Below are 13,612 nucleotides of genomic sequence, written 5' to 3' on the forward strand. Positions count from 1 at the left end.
GATTCTAGCTTAATTTTATATTCCCTTTGTGACTTTGACCTTGTCTTCCCCGCTATTTGTAAGACTGTGATTTATCTGTCAGATTAATTTTGTTGGCTGCATTGAAATGTGTTTAAGATGGGGGTCACTCTTCGGGTCAGAGATGGCAGCCAATAAATTGAAGGGGAAAAAGAAGAGGGAGGGTGTTTAAAGCAAATTGTCGGAGGGCAGAATAATTGAAAGTATTGCATTTGCGCAAACATAGCACCTCTGAATTATTAAAGAGGTTATGGGATTATAGGGCCTGTAATTGAGTTTAGTATTAATTGTGTGTTAAACAAACAATCAATAACTTTGCTTCAAAGTAAACATGCATTGCAGATGTGCATTAACGTAGGACTGCTGTCGCATAGGCAATGTGTCTTTAGAATAGTGTGAATTTCAATAAAATCAATAAGTGTTTTCTTAAAGCTCTTAGCTGGCGTTTAGTTTTGCATGCCTTGCAACAGCTATATGAGAGTTATCCACATATATATTTATAAACAAAGTAAGCACATCTTTCATTAGAGTCACATCTGAAGTACCAGCATAGGTGCAACAAACACGTTCATTGTGCATTTAAAAAAAATCTGAAATAATTTAGACAAAACCATTATTGCTTTAAAAGAAATTGCAAAAACTAGATTACATAGTGAAAATAATTAAGATGCGGTTACTTTATATAATTGATTTATTATTATAGCTTTTATTATATTCTGAATATTTTATACGTTTTTTTAATTTTTGTATTAATTCAGTTGTATACTTTTGTCATTTGTATTTTTTTAAATGTCTGTATACTTTTTTATTAAATTTATTTTTTTAGTGATTTTGTGTAAAATAAATGAAAGTGATAAACACTATTTTAGCTAGCTGCGATCAGTTTATGTTTTTTTATATTTTATCTTATGCTTGTTATCGTTTGTTTTATTTCAAGTAATGGAAATGTTTTTATGATTTTAGTTTTAGGTAACTATAATAATCCTGGTCACAGGAGTTCATTATATTACATTTAGTGCTGTCAAATTATTAATCGCATACAAAATAAACGTTTTTGTTTACATAATATATGTGTATATACTGTGCATATTTATTATGTATATATAAATACAGACACATGCATATATTTCCGAAAAAGTTTATATATTAAATATATTTATAATGTATAAAATATAAGAATATATATATATATATATATATATATATATATATACTGAATTAATTGTTTGACAGCACTGATTCTATTAATTCTATTATCATATTATAATATATTATACATTCATCATTAAAATACAATTTATCAAGCTGGCACAGTTCAAACTATTATTCAAATATATAATAAAAAAAATTATTATGTTATGTTGTTACCAGTACCAATATATTAATAAATAATGATAAAAAGCATTATTAACTGTATTTTTGGTAAACCTAAAATGGCATTCATGGAGCTAAATTGCAGTTTTACTAATATGTAAACTAATGTATGTAAATATGTAAATATGTATTACTTAATATGTAAACCAAAGATCCCATGAAAAAAAATTATAAAATACTCAAATCTCATTTAGATGACTGCAATATTCAAAATAGCAAAGTTCAACAAAAGTCCATATGAAAATAACATTAAAAAATGTGCTATAAATAAGTCATTATTAAGCAGAGGATGAGGTAAAAATGTACTTCTCTACATACTGTATGGACAGCTTATATAAAAATGTATCCGAGAGCTCGATGGGCAGCTCCATCTCTAGATGGAGACCCATGTGGATGGATGAGCTTATAAGGCAGATGTTTATGACTCGTTATTTACAAGCTCTTTAATCTGGCCAATTTCCTTGCCCTTGGCAGTGGACGGGTCTATGGGTCGCTCCGGCTGAACCCGCGCCGCTGGTCATTCATCTCCTCGCGGGCAGCTAATGCGGGGCGGTCGCTGGAGCGAAAAGCTGTCAGGGCTGTTTTTCATTCATCGCCCGTTTTCCCGCATACATTTCAATTAGAGGAGCTTCGGGATGCTACCGGTCTGCCGAGGGAAGCTCTGGCAAAGCCCTCGTTTAATACTCCCATCTGCAAGATAAATATTAGCCCGTCGCTGCCCGTATCGATTTGCGCTAAGGTTAAAAGCTTCGAGGACCTTGGCTTGAATATGGGCTGCTCGACGACTTCCCTTCACCCCCGCGGTCAGATCGGGTCTGACCCAGACGGTTGAATCCTGCTCCTTGATTTCTTCCCCCATATGTGATTAAATGCTGCCTCCCTCCTTGTCACCCCAACCTTAACCCTGGACCTCTCCGCTCCCAGGTCACTTAACCTTGAACCCAATTACAAGATAAGGTTACTTAAAGGTGACCCCCGCTTTGCTTTACTCAGCTAATAGGACGGTCGAGAAAAAGCCCGGCGCAGCTGATACGCTTCTAGCTAATTCACAGGGGTTGACAAAGGTCGCACTCAAGCCATAAAGAAGAGCTTCGATCTCTCGCACGAAATGAAACTCAGCAATACACAAAGATAGTCAGGCGGAGAGCCAGCAGCACGGCCTGCTATTCAAATAAGACATTTTCAATGCATTACAGTCAACCTGAAGTATTAGCGTTCATACACAGGTCACATTTGCACCAATTTTGGTTTTCTGTCACTGTTTGGATCTTTCTTACGTAAATGAAAACAGCAAAATCTGGGCCACGCTTATGCTATTTCTAGCATAACAGTGTCAGTCTTATTAGTGTTATAGTAAGTAAAACGTACACTATTTAATTAGTTCATTCATTTATATGTAATGAAAGTTGCTTTTAAAAAATCTACTGTATTAAAATGACCATACCTACAGTCATGCAATACGAGAAGCTAACCTGTCCAAACAAGTCACGAAACAGCCCATGTTGACAGAAAATGAAATACACATTTCTGCCCTTTGTTGATCAGTTTTTACTTGTTAGTTGTCTTTTAGCAGATAGTTTGCGTTCAGAGAGATCTGCAGCGCACTACTAGCAGAGAGGTTAAGTGCTGTGCTAAAGGCCACTGTGTTCATGGTAATACTGTGATCCTGATAAGCTTCTGGTTGCTGGGTCACGCTTGTTTGAGACAGAACCTTCAGCCTGTGTCAGCAGTCATGATCTTGTTAACATTATATCACCACCAACTCATAGCTGATGATGCAGTTTCTATAGATTATATTTGTTTGGCCACGAGGCATGACTTGCCATGAACTCAAAATAGTAATAGTAATGAATCCATTAAGATAGAACTGCCTTTGCACTTAAACTAACGTGATGTTATGGTAAAATAAGTTTGTACTGTGTTTATACAACGGTACTTCATACCACAAGGTTAAATGGTTAAATGCATAAATACAATCATGATAAAAAAAAAAAAAAAAAAAATATATATATATATATATATATATATATATATATATATATATATATATATATGCATGTGTGTGTGTGTGTGTGTTTATGTATATTAGTGCTGTCCAAGTGCTAATTCGATTAATCACATCCAAAAAAAAAAAAAAACATTTACATAATATGTGTGTGTGTGTACTGTGTGTTTTTCTAACATATATAATGCACAAGTGCATGTATATTTTTAAGAAAAAATTGCATATTCAGTTTATTTTATATATATATATATATATATATATATATATATATATATATATATATATATATATATATATATATATAAATATTATAAATATATACATGTAAATACAAGTAATTATTTTTTTAATATACCGTATGAGTATGTATTTATACATACCAAATATATACAGTACATACACATATATATTATATAAACCGCTTTTATTTTGGATGTGACTGATCATAATTAATTGTTTTATAGCACTAATACACACACACACACACACACACACACACACATATATATATATATATATATATATATATATATATATATAATTAATTGTATATATAATTAAGTATAATTAATTATATATATATATATATATAATTATATATATATATAACAATATAATATATATAATTAGTGTTATATGTTTTATGTTTTTTCTTTATAAATGCATTTATTAAATTTTTTAAATATTATTACTATTATTATTTTTCTTTTTATTAATAAAACATTTTTTCATAAAGCACTACTCTAGTTCATGCAGCCCAGGATTGAAATGTGATTTTCTACTTCATTTATGGCATCAAGGGTTTTATTCACTCTTTTCATTATATGAAAGAATGGGGCTGCAGCTGACGTACTTAAACACATCAGTTCATTGTTTGTAAATTAAGCCTTGAAATAGGTCATTGCATTTGATGAAAGACAAAGGGACTGTAAAATTGCACAGCGATGCCAGGCCAGTATGTTCAAAAGATCTGTATGCCTGCAAGGGCCACTTAAATGATACATTACACAGCCAAAACTCATACCTCTGTGAAAACAGACATTGAGCTCAAGCAGAAAAAAAGCACCTGCAACAAGCCGAGTTACTGTTATTTTAACAAAGAAGGTGAAAACAACCCAGCCTCAGAGTTTAATACATATAATAGTTAGGGTTGCCTGATTTCTTACAGCCAGAAAATAAGGAGAAAAGGCCAGAGAGGGAGGGAGAGATGGAGTGAGAATAAGCGAGAGTGCCCTGGTAGCAGAATAGCCTGTTGACCGCTGGGTGAACCTTCCTCTGAACTGAGGATGAACCTTCAACTTGAGGAGCGTCGGTCACAGATCTCCCTGGGAGCTACAAACAGGGCCGGCCAACCCTGGGACCGACACAGCAGCACTTAATACACACATCTCGCACTATTCACCCCTGCGTGCACACATTTTCTGCTTTCTCACACCTTTGTCGTAGCCATTCGCAAAACAGCAGAGCTGAAAAAAAAAATTTCCGCGGTGTGATTGCATGCAGGTAGATGCATTGAGCGTTCGTGCTTTAAATCTGCTTGCAACACTATGCAATAGTGTACACGCACACCAGCGACATAAGCAACCATCCCAACATGACACACGCAGCGGGCCGATTGCAAAATGGGGTAGGGGTCACGGACGGGTCAGTGACGAACATACCATTCCTGTCTCAGCTTGGCATTCTGTTACAAATGTCACAAGGGAGAGACTAACAATGCTAGACAGCGCAATCTGCACTTTCTGAGGTAAAAGCTGAATTACTGGTAAGAGTCCTATTAGCGACAGCATTGTGTTGTGAAGTGTGGCAAATGCGTGCTGGAGGGTGCCAAGCAGGGGGAACAGAGACCTATAGGAGATGTATACTGTATATACTAGACTATAAGAGTACTGACAGCGTGCTAGATACGGGCATTACATAACCTGACTCAAACGATTTTACCTTTTCCTTAATAAAAATTAGATTAAAAAAAAATGCACTTATTTTGATAAATACTGTGTTACAGAATATCATTATAACATTACAGATATATCCAATTCACTACTAGTCAAAAGTTTGTGGTCAGTAAAATATTTTGAGATAAGTCAGTTAGGATCATCAAGGCGACATTTATTTTAAGAATACAGTAAAAACATAAGACATTGCTACAGTTTAAAATAAATGTTTTCCAATAAAAAAGATTTATTCCTGTAATGCAGTACTGAACTTGCAGAATCATTCCTCATTATGTCTTATTATTATCAGCGATGAAAACAACTTTGCTGCTTAATATTTTTTATTGAATAAATAAATCGTTACAATTCAGCTGAAATGACTTTTTTTGTTTTAAATGACTTTTTTGGGTAATAATGAATTTTGTGTGCATTTGTAATAACTGCTTGTACAGAATGTAATTTTGTACTGGCAAAAAAATTCCACAACGAAAAATTGAAAAATAACTACTCATTCTTTTTTTTTTTCTTTTTAAGATCATTAAAGCTATTCCCGCAAGCTTTTAAGACTTCTATTAATTCACATGACTTTTCCAGGCTTGTTCTCAAGATGTTTTCAGGGCTATTGATATTATTCATAACTGCAGTTAAAATGTACAACTTTTAAAATAGCTGGTGGTTACAGTAGTGACACATAAATAATATGCTTTAAAGCAAAAATAACCTGCACTACAAGAGACTGTATTAATTATGCTAAATAAAAACAAGTGGTGATTGTCTGTGCAAAACCCACTTCTATGGTGTTGCTATGCAGTATACTGGTTGCCAGGGCGCTAATATGCAGTTTCTGTAGAATTGTAGATGGGTCCCACTTTATATTAACTACTATGTAATTACATGTAAATTAGTAATTTAATGCATTGCACTTATTTTATATTTTTAAAAATACCTTCATGTAAATACATCTGTAATCAATTTCTTTTATAATTACACTGTTGACCCGTCTCAACTTAACCTGTCCCTAATCTAACCCAAATTTAGCAACAAAAGTGTTTTGCAATACAGCGTGAACACAATAAGTACATTGTAGTTACTATTTTGTGTAAGTATAGTAGTTAAGGCCAACTAATATAAAGTGAGACAGAGAAATGCATAATGCACATTATGAAAATTATTGGGTTAGAATGCTATTTTGTGTTGATGTAAGTAAACAGTTAACTAGGTTAACTAAGACATTGGAAAAAGCAATTTTTGAGTTCTCTCAACTTAGAAAACTCAAACAAATATAAGTTGAGAAAACTCAAAAATCCACTGAAGCTGGTTGCCTTAAAATATGTTGGCTCAACTTTTTTTCTTTTCTTTCTTTTTACAGTGTAGAAGCCTGTTTCCACAATAAAAAAAAAATCTAATAAAGGGCTATTTTTATCTAGCAAACCTGACTTTTTTCGTTGAATTGTGAGATATAAAGTCACAATTGCAAGTTAAAGTCAGAATTGGGACTTCATATCTTGGAATTATGATTTTACTAATAATTCAACTCACAATTGTAAGATATAAAGTTGCAATTCTGCCTTTTTTTTGGAATTGCAAATTTATATCTTGAAATTATGACTTTTTTTCTCATAATTGTAAGTAATAAACTAGCAATTGCGGGTTAAAAAGTACAATTTTGAGGGGAAAAAAATGTATGTGTTCTCAGAATTGTGACTAAATATGAATTCTTATTTCACAATTGTGACTTTCTAACATGCAATTCCGAGAGAAAAAAAGTCTTAATTGTGACATGTAAAGTCAGATTTGTGAGATAAAAAGTCGCAATTAATTGTTTCAGTGGTGGAAATGGGCTTCCATAATATACAGATCACACCGACTGTAAAAAGCTTTGATCACTCATAAATTATTATGTTCTTACTGTACAGCAGGGCAGCCCAGAGCCAAGGACACCTTGCCATGACACAAAAAAAAAACAAATGGAGAGACAACTGTCCCTCAGGTCAGAACAGGTGCTGCGGGACAGGCCAGAGTCTGCCGGGACAGCTGTACTATTCCTGTCCGGAACAGAGCCGGCTGACTGCGGATCCACAGAGACTAATGACAGATGGACAGGTGGGGGAGCCCTCGAACGGCCCGGAGATTTCTGCTTTATACCGCAAGATAATGGCGGAGTAAGCTTTTACACGACACACATAGAACTGATGGCGCTACCGAAGTGTAATTGCTCATAAATACTCCTAAATGGTTTAGATCAGCATGTGTTTGTTTCTAATAGTGTTCCTCTGTCCTCTGGAAACAGATTTATTCACTCCGATGAGCAATTTCCACACATACACACAGACTCGTGGAAAAACACCGCGAATCATGCAGCTGCAACACCCCGCGCCAATTAACGTGACTGCGACCTCACACATCCGGGTCAGTGCATCCGAGCAGGGGAACAAAGGCAGAGCTGGTCCCAGAATGTGAGTTCCCAATTACCCTTGAGTGAGATCCACGGAGCAGAATGCTGCAGGTGAGAAGTTGGATGGGGCCTCTGTGATGGGCTGGCAGAGACACAATCGACCTCTGTGGCACCGGCTTGGAATCGCTGCGTGCCTGCGATGAAAAATGCTGAGGGCACAACACAAAACAGCACACAGACTAATGAATTCAGTGCATGTGTAATTTATGACAAGCAGAAGGCTCCTTCATTTTTTCCGGTGTGAAGCTGCATGCTACTTTAATGTGAAATGCGGCAAATTAAATACGTATTTAAGAGCCGGCTATCAAGAGGCATGTGTCACGTGAGGTCTTTGACCCACATAACAGATACTAATATAATTTTTTTTTTTTTCATATGGGCGATGAAAGGAAATGTTTTAAAGAATATTTGAGAGTTCATGGTGACTGTTGTCATCAACTTCCAAAAAGATAAAAAAATCTAAAGAAACTTTATAAAGCACAGAATTTTCTAATATATAAAGTATTTTTTTATATATTTTTTTAACAAATTGTTACATTTGTGGTGTCAAAAATTACTGGCCTTTTTATTGTTTTCTTTCAGTTATCACAGGTTTTGTATTTCTTTGATTGATTATCAAAGGCCTAATTTATCTGAGCTAATGCCCCTCAGTTTTTCAGTACATATTGCCAAAATAATGCACAAATGTGTAGGGTTTTTTTCACTTAAAACCTGAGATTCTTAAACGTAGACCAATGGGATCTACAGTCACTTCCAAATATACAGAAGTACATAACCTGTGGTAAATGAAAGAGAAGTCGACAAGTTAATTGACAATTAAATAAGCAAATAAAATACTTAGTTATAACTGAGTACTAACCAAGGAGCAGATAAGTCATTATACAGATAAGCATTTCAGATCTTTTTTTGTTTATGTCAGATTCAAAAAAAGTGCATTTGTACATCAAAATAGTCAGCATCACCTACCGGTGTTATTTTTTGTGCTTTTTCAAACATATCCCTCAAGTTTGGCGTGAACTGTTGCTTTAAAAATCAGTTAAGTAAACATATTAATTGATCAAAACTTGTCAGACAAACACAGCATGCAGTGGCAGATGTTGTCAATTGTCAAAGTGAACGCGATAGGAAATTTGCCTAAAGGCCACGAGGACTGAATGCTGTATCTCATCTCAACACGTTCCCTTTCTGTTAACAGTTCAATGGCATGTCATCTCTGCAACAATTACCCTGTCCTTACTGTACCGGATAACTCGATAGAATATGACTGTGATCTAATGTAGTAGGTCCATCAGTGCTGGTGTAATGAGAGTGGAGTTCACACAGAGATCAGGAATCAATGTTCAGCTCTGCAAAGGGCATATAGAGTTTGTTAGTGATGTTCATGAAAAACTCAAATGAAGTTATAAACATTCTCTGCAAAAAAACATTCCAAAAGTCCAAAAGCCTTAAAATAAATTAAATAAATTAATATGGATTAAATAATATATAATAATAATAATAATAATAATAATATTAATAATATTTATAACGTTTTTAGATAATTTATTAACTCGGTCGCTGTGTATTTTGACACAATAACTACAAGGCTATTGACAGCAACGTAATTATTTAATGTAATAATTGATTTAATATTAAATTAAATAATAATTTAGATAATTTGTATATACATTTAAAAAAACATTTTGACACAAAATTAAGTTAAAATTTAGATATCTTTAATAAATTTCTTTTAGAGCATCATTCTTTAACATAAAATTGATAATAATAATTTTGATCATATTTTACATGGTATAATTTGAAAAAGAAACATTTTGACACAAAATAAATAAGAAATTAATTTCTCAAAAAAAAGTAATAAATCGCATCCAAAATAAAAGTATTTTTTTACATTTTTATATATATATATATATATATATATATATATATATATATATATGCATGTATATATATTAAAAATGTTTATGTATTAAATATATTTATATAACAATATACACTGTATATACATATACATACTGTATATTTATATATACATAATTAATATACATATTAACATATTATGCAAACAAAAACTTATTTTGGATGCGATTAATCATTCAACAGCACTAAATTAAATACATTTTAGTATTAAATTAGTATTTGTTTTAAAATTATTAAGAATTTATAAAAATTTTAAAGACATAATTTATTAAATACATAATTAAAATAAGATTTTATTATCTAATATTAATATACTTTTATGCACAGTTTTAGGTTACTAATTAAAACATAAACTAATGTATGGTTAATTCTAGTTGAACAGGGACTATCAGGTTTTGTTCATGTTGAGTGCTTGAGTGCTGCTATTATTAAAGCAAAAAGGGAACACGTCAAATGATAATAAATCATGAAATCCGTAAATTTTTTATTTCAAACTTCTTTATTTAAACTGTTATGTAAATAATATGATATGTAATTCTAGGCAGTATTAAACAAAAAAAAATGGAAAAAAAGCAAAGCATAAGCATTTTAATGCACAAATGGACTTTTGGAAACGCTTATAACCTCACCACAGCACTTTCTGCTAATGGCACACACCGATTCTGGGTAACATTGACAGGCCTTACGGCCATGTGATGATGACTTTCTAGGTCAAACGCTGCCCAAAGCCAAGACAGCCAGAAAGGAGGGGGGAGAGAGAGACTGAGGGAAAGCAAAACGGGGGAGAGCATGCACAAAGTGGAAACAGACGTGCCTAAAAATAAACCATCTGAAATATTTAACTTACTGACCCAGAAACTGCATCACTGTAATCATATCTATGCTTCAGCAGAGGGGTCGGCAACAGAGAGAGTATGATATCATTAATGTGGAGTATGGAAATCATAATGAAACAGGAAGAAGAAACCCCCTGGGAAATTCGCCCGCAAACATGTAGCCAAGAAAAATCCTGTGAATCCGGGACGCTTTAATCTCTCTGTCCACTCTTATAGAATTGTCTAGAATCAGTGAACTTTTAACGCAATGTGTGTCACTGGGCATCAGTTCAGTGTGTGACTCACAGAGCCCTGATGAACACAAATAAACAACTGAGCTAATGGCGAACAGATACTGGGCCTTTCTAGAAACCTTTGGAACAAGACGTTATATAGAAGAATAACAATACATTAATAATACTGAATATTGTTAAATTATATAAAAAAAAATTTTTTATCCTGTTTTCTATTTGAATACATTTTAAAATCTAATTTGTTCCTGCAATGCAATGCTGAATTTTCAACATCATTGGTCAGTGCCACATGATCCATTAGTAATCATTCTATTTATTATAATTAATATCAGTGTTGGAAACAATGTGTTGCTTTATACTTTTATGTAAACCATAATACGTGTTTCAGGTTTCATTGATTTAAAAAAAGGTTCAGACAATCATATTTCAAAAAAGAAGTCTTTTGTAACATAATAAATGTCTTTTAGATATTTAGCAATTAATTTAATTTCTTTAAAATAAATAAATTCATACATATATAAAATTAAACATGAATAAACTACTGACACCAACCTGCAGACTATTTCAGTAGAATATATTTTAGAGGTTCTTTTTTACTACAAAAATGAAAAGACATTTGCTCACTCGTGTCTTTCCAAGCCCGTATAACTTTTTAGCAGATTTTTGTCAAGTATGCTCAATGAAATACGACGAAAGCTGAATAAAAAAAATATTAAATAAAAATACAAGCGCTGTACATTTGGATCCATAAAACAGCATTTGTAAGAAACATGATATCAAGTCACTGCCATCTTGAATGTGTCTTGATTGATGTTCAAATTTGTCCAAAATGTTTCTTTAAGAGACATCTAGTTCTCACAGGCTAGTAAAATGAGAATATAGACTATTATTGTTTTGAATCATTCACAGATTACACAAATAGGAGAATGAGAACTATACGGACCAACCTTAAATCTCCATTTGAGCATCTAAAAAGTATAATTTGGTGGGAGATCAAATCATTAAACTGAAGATCTCTATCCTGGGTCTGTTATAATCAAACTCTCGCCTTTTGGTAATCACTATTTGAGAGTTGCCCTGGGGCAGTTGGCAAAGCAACACCATCAATATTGATGCCCTGCAGCTTAACTGGGTTTTGGAGGGACTTTCTCCCACATCAATATTGATGCCATTGCCACATATCCTCGTCAGGCCCTCTTTAAGGATTTATAACAGCTACAGGAAGGGTGGACGACTTTGTCAAAATGCTGCGGATGTTTCGGTCCCAGTGACTGTGCTGAAGGAATTTCTTTTAGTCACGGTCATTAGTTTTATGAGATTGTGATTGCTCTGGATTTTCGGTTGGGAAAACGAAATGGATTTCATTTTCAAATGAAAAACACCTAAATAAATGGGGTTTTGATTTCAGCAACCCCCCCCATAAGCAATCGTCCCAAACTTCCCCAGTACGTCTTTGTTGTGCGTTCCCTCGAAACGCCGCAGGGCAGGAGCTCCGCTTCAGCAGCTGGCTTCCTGACAGAGAGCCAAAAATGAGAGACCTCATATGCACAAAGACTGACCTCAATTCAGTTTGACGTCTCAACTATTGATCTGACTGGCCGACCCTCCCAGAGACAGACCGCTTGCCCTTGTGGTCAGCGTTCAAGTTTAAGCTTTATAGCTGCGGGCGACTTCATTCCTTCATCTGAAACGTGCATTGCTATAGTTCATCCAGGCCTCTTGTTAAATTGAGATTGTCACATCAGTTAGAGGTTAAACGTGTGTGACTCAAGCACTGCTCAACAACACCCCATTTGTTTGCTATAGTAGAGTTTGGAACAATCACTGTCGAGTCTGAATGATTTATGGGGCCTGACAGTAGATTTGTCATTGTAACCACAAGCCACAATGACTATTAAAACATGTCAGAGTCTGAACAATGGTAAAACTGAAGTTGGATATGTATCGAACTCAAGATGTAAAATACAACATGCTTTCATATAGATGCTTGAAAAATGTATGAGATGATAAAAACCAATAGGCATCTACATTCAAGCAGACATTTAACTTACCCATGGGGAACATGCTGCTGCAAATATTTTATATTCACAGTTAGGTAATATTGCATGTTGTTGAGGTGAAGAGGTCACTGCTGAACTGGAGTGACAGGTTTGAAATGAAGGTACAAGCAATTTTCATATTAGCTGGAAGGGGTCTGGAGATCACAAGGGCAAAAGCATGACTTATATCCCTACCAACAGAGGTCTGAACATAATGAAAAAAAAGGTTATATATATATATATTCCATCATCTTAAAATGACTACTTAGATGTCTTAAAGTGTATATAATTTAAATAAATTCATATTTTTTAAAACCTTATTAGTTAAGGTATTCAGTTATTACATAAGGTTTTGTATTTTAAAGAGAACCAGTTCAAAAAAAAGAATGATTCGCTTTTTGGATTAAAAGAATTTCTTAATATGAAATTTCAATGGTATGACAATTAGAGATTAGACTGTACATAAATTGAAATCTACATGTAACGCTAATACACGCAGTGCTGATGTTCAGAAAGCTTTCAGATTTCATAAAATATATCTAAATTTGTGTTGTGAAGATGAACAAAGGTCTTACGCGTTTGGAAAGACATGAGTGTCAGTAATTAATGACAGAATTAAATTTTTCCTTATAAGGCCTACTTTCTAAAAAGGAGGAAACTGGCATTAAGTAATAAATTAACTAAATTAAGGAAATATTTTAGCATTTTTGAAAAATCCACTGAAAACAAAATGACAAACACGATGTAATGCTTTAAAGTGAATAGAAGTCAGTTGATTTAAAAATCCAAATATCCTTGTAC

General features: G+C 33.6%; 1 long non-coding RNA gene across 1 annotated transcript in view; it reads left to right on the forward strand.

Moving 5' to 3' along the window:
* The window catches only part of LOC122360132, a 14,331-nt gene extending 4,743 nt beyond the window's left edge, over positions 1-9,588 (forward strand). The window contains exons 2-3 of the long non-coding RNA XR_006252770.1: positions 7,248-7,493; positions 7,622-9,588. This is a non-coding gene — a long non-coding RNA (uncharacterized LOC122360132). The remainder of the gene's footprint in view (positions 1-7,247; positions 7,494-7,621) is intronic.
* Positions 9,589-13,612: the final 4,024 nt, after the last annotated feature.

Source organism: Puntigrus tetrazona, chromosome 16 (genome assembly GCF_018831695.1).
Source record: "Puntigrus tetrazona isolate hp1 chromosome 16, ASM1883169v1, whole genome shotgun sequence".
NCBI classification, from domain to species: Eukaryota; Metazoa; Chordata; class Actinopteri; order Cypriniformes; family Cyprinidae; genus Puntigrus; species Puntigrus tetrazona.